Source organism: Crinia signifera, chromosome 3, assembly GCF_055691185.1.
Source record: "Crinia signifera chromosome 3, ASM5569118v1, whole genome shotgun sequence".
Lineage (NCBI taxonomy): Eukaryota > Metazoa > Chordata > Amphibia > Anura > Myobatrachidae > Crinia > Crinia signifera.
In genome coordinates this window covers 275,178,231-275,182,832 of record NC_139219.1, presented here as the reverse complement: position 1 = coordinate 275,182,832, position 4,602 = coordinate 275,178,231, and positions in this window count along the sequence as shown.

Genomic DNA, 4,602 nt, shown 5'->3' with positions numbered 1-4,602 from the left:
TCCCTTGCATATCTTTGTAGGCAATATCACTGCATGAATTGACATAGCCCATCTCACAAGCCTTGTCAGTGCTCCTGCACTGTGAACAACTGTGACATCAATCTAGGGCGTCAATAAGTGTTAATAATTATCACCACATAGTAGTGGCCATTATCGTAACGGACCGCTGAATTCTTAATATAATCCACACAAACTCTAATTTAATAGACACCTTCCTCCTCATCAATTGTTTTATGATATAAGAAGGAGTGATATAATAGTGTCATACATTATTATTTTTGATCAAGGTAGTTGCTCTCTGAACCCGCACGTGCCTTTTAAATCACATGGTTTTCACTTGTGTATATGTTTTATGTTGTATGTCATATTTCGCGCTCTTTTTAAAATTATAACCAATAAAAGGTAAAAATTTTTTTACTCAATTTCTTATAAATGGTGCACCACCATATGACAAATCGGTACTTATGTAGTATCTGGGCTGCCGATTTTTTGATTGTATGCCTTAAGTTAAGGCATACAATCAGATGCGATGCGATGCGATATCGCATCGCATCGCATACGATGCGATGCGATGACCCGATTTTTCCATAGGATTCAATGTTAAAATGGACTGAGTCCATTTTAACATGGAATTCAATGGGAAAAAGGGGTCCTTTTCATACCCCTACTATCCAAGTGGGCATGGAGTTGGATATAAACCTGTGGCGAGCGTAGCGAGCCACCGAGCCCGAAGCGTGGCGAGCGAAGCGAGCCCCGCGAGGGGACGGTATTCTTTGTCCCCTCGCGGGGCTCGCTACGCTCGCCACGCTTCGGGCTCGGTGGCTCGCTACGCTCGCCACAGGTTTATATCCAACTCCATGCCCACTTGGATAGTAGGGGTATGAAAAGGACCCCTTTTTCCCATTGAATTCCATGTTAAAATGGACTCAGTCCATTTTAACATTGAATCCTATGGAAAAATCGGGTCCATCGCATCGCATCGCATCGCATCGCATCGCATGCGATTTGGTCGGGTGCGATGCGATGCGATGGACCCGATTTCAAAATCGGCAGCCCAGTTACTACATAAGTACCGACAAATCTTTTCTTTCTAAAAAAAACCCAAAACAACCCCAGCCATACTGTACCACAATATTTACTTATCATCCATCTGCATGCACACACAACTAATAACACAAACACATTTGTGGCCTAATCTAACACATTTTACCCCACCATGTACAATAAACACAAACACATTGTAACTATACAACATATATTATTTATTAATTATACAGAATATTTATAAAAAATGTGAATTTAGAAATTATAAAAACAACATTTTTTTAAGAGCTCCATCATGGCGGTGACACACACCTACAGACATATACATACAACATTAACAATATATAGTACTTACAGACCGCCTCGTCATCAGCAGACACGAGTTGGACATTATCGATGTCTGTTTGTGTTGAGGCATCCTCATATTGGTTGGCTGGGGTGCGACGTTGAGGTGGGTCTTGGGGGGATGGGGTGTAGGAAACAAGGGGTGGGTTTTGGGTTGGGAAAAGGACAGGTTGGGCAAATGGGGTGAAAGTATGGGATGGGTATTGGGTTGGTGATTGGGACCGTTGTGGGGGATGGGGTGGACTGGGGGGAAAAAAACTATTAAAAAACTAAAATGTGCACAAATGATCTAATTCTCTCTGCACATGCACAGTGGCGGAACAAGCGTGTTGTGGGCCCAGGTGCAAAAAATATGTTTTTGACCCCCCCACCCCCACAAAAAAAGTGTTTTTTGTTTTGTTTACTGCAAATTTCAAATGCACACTTTTCCTCACACTTCCAGAAAAACAGCCAGGTAACAATCATGTCAATCAACTTGCAAACAACTAGCAAGTTAAAAAAAACTGGATTTTTTCGCATTAAGGCCTCGCGCATTGGTGTATATTCAAAGATCCAATTCCGCACGTTGGCAGGCAATCGGGCCATATTATAGCGCAATTGCCTGCCAACATGCAGGGTTTTAACTGCCTCTGCTATAGAAGATGATAAATAAATATAGTGTGCTGCCAAACAGGTCTCTTACTTAAGAAGAATATAAATCCAGGGGACAATCAGTCATCATCTCGCGTGTCACAATTTTCACAGAAAACCTTGTGTCATAATTAAAAAAAAGAGAAAGTGTTATTCTTAAGGCCCCCATACATTACACAGGGTTTGGGCATATTTCACCCGTTCCTGACGGATCGGGGCGAGAAATCGGCCCAAATAGTATGCCATTGATCCTGTGCACATTGTACCTGAGACCACTGACCTAGGACCCCCCTCACAATGGTGGGGAACAGGGGTCACATGAGATACATCACATGTGAAAGGACCCGGACGTGTCGCGGGGGATCAGCTGGCCATACACTGCTGCGATACAGTTCTCTGAAACTGTCTGCTGTATGGGGGCGGCCATTTTGTGGTGGTCCTCAGCAGAAGAAGAACGGAGCCGCCGGGACCAGCGCGATAGGTAAGGCTGCAGGGGATTGGGGGGGGGGGGGGTGCTTGGCGGGGCGGCGGAGGGGGGGGGCGCCCAAAACTTAGTTAAGCCACTGAGTATAATTATTAATTTATTAACGGACCCCTCCTTGTAGTATCATTAATATTTAATTTAACAGGCCCCCTGTCCTCTGAAATTAAAATTGCTTCCCCCCCTTACAATAACTTAATTAATACCTTAGATCAGGGGTTCCCAAACTTTTTTGCATCACGGCGCCCCAGAGCATCAAAATATTTCCAAGGCACCCCTAGGCCAAATGCTTCTTATCGAGAAATTCAGAAAAAAAATATTAAATGAAGTGCATTGTGTTTATGTCACAGTTATCTGGTGAGGGGCAGGTTTTGCTTCTGTTTGTGCACATATATTATGATTGGCTGACACAAGCACTGGTTTTTAAGAATAAAATGGACACACGTAGACACTGACATAACATACACGTAGACACTGACATAACATACATATAACATACATAACAATCAATTTCCTGTCTGACTCTGAGTGCAGTGTATTCTGGGCTCCCAGTCAGCAACAGGCAGCCTCACGATTGGCTGCCTGTTGCTATGCTGCAGCCAGCGGCGTAGCTACGTTTTGGGCGCCCCCCGCCGCCCATTCAAACCCCCCCAATCCCCCGCAGCCTTACCTTTCGCGCTGATCCCGGCGGCTCCGTTCTTCTGCTGAGGACCACCACAAAATGGCCACCCCCATACAGCAGACAGTTTCAGAGAACAGTGTGCTATATGGGGGCGGCCATTTTGTGGTGGTCCTCAGCAGAAGAACGGAGCCGCCGGGACCAGCGAAATAGGTAAGCCTGCGCCCCCATATGCACAGCGCCCCCCCCCCCCCCCCGCGGTGGCGGGAGCTGCGGTGCTATAGTTACGCCAGTGGCTGCAGCTGCTGACACTGACAGGAGGCAGAAGGACCGTCCCCCCCAGCATAGATGCAGATGTTGGGGCTGCATCCAGGCCTGTCAGTTGTCTGTTGCCTGCCTGGCGGCATCTTGTCAGGTCCGTATCTCCCGGATGCAGGCCCGCACACCCACGCTGCCGCTGCTTTAAGATGAAAAAAAAACCCCAATGAAATGGCAGTATGCGGTGCTGACGGCAGCGGCTGTGGGCCCCGGCGGTAAACCTGCAGTGTACATGGTTTTGTGCATTTGAGAAGAAATTGCGTTTGAACCAGAATAAGGGCCAATGTGTAGAGTCATTGGGGGAAATTTACGAAGATGTGTATTCCACTTCACATGTGATGTTGCTATGGACAACCAATCAGTCCATCATGCCTTGCCACAGTTTTGCTATTAAGGAATGCTAAAACTATGGCAAGGCATGCTGGGATGTGTAGTTTCACAACAGCTGGAGGGCCACATTTTGGACATGCCTGTTCTAGAGGGTGCTAAATAAGTAGATTCTGATTGGTTGCCCATAGCAACATCACGTGAAGTAGAATACACATCTTAGTAAATTTCCCCCTTTGTGAGTTTGCAACATTGAGGAGGAAACATATTGGGTCTGATTCAACAAGCCCCACAAATTACTGAAAATCAAGATATGCAATCATCAGTGATTACAGGGCGAAGATGTATCTTCAGGCACCACTGTCACCCACAAACCTACCCGATACGGGACCAATTTATTTTCATCTACCTTCTCATTTTGTGGAAATTTGAAGGTGTATCACTTCTGGAAACTGACCTACAGACTGATAGAGATTAGAATCAGCAGCAGCAGCAAGCAAGGTAATAAATAGTTATACATGACTGATAACACTGAAGTTAGCTGCATGCAGGATGCATTCATTCACACAACACATAGGAAGCCTATGAAGGACAAAACCAAAACCGGTGAAAGAGGCTGCTGTGTGCCATCTCCATGCCTGGGGCAGTGTCAGGCACAGCGACACAAGGTGACAGAGCGGGTGTGGCGGTGTGTCTCTGTGCGTGGTACCGGTGGGTGTGTAGCAGGGCGCGGCTATGGGCAACAGGTGTCTATGGAATGGATGACTAGTGTGTGTGTGTATGAGAGCGTGTAAGGGGTGGAGCTGGTAACTACTAGTGTCCACCTCTCAGTGGGTGC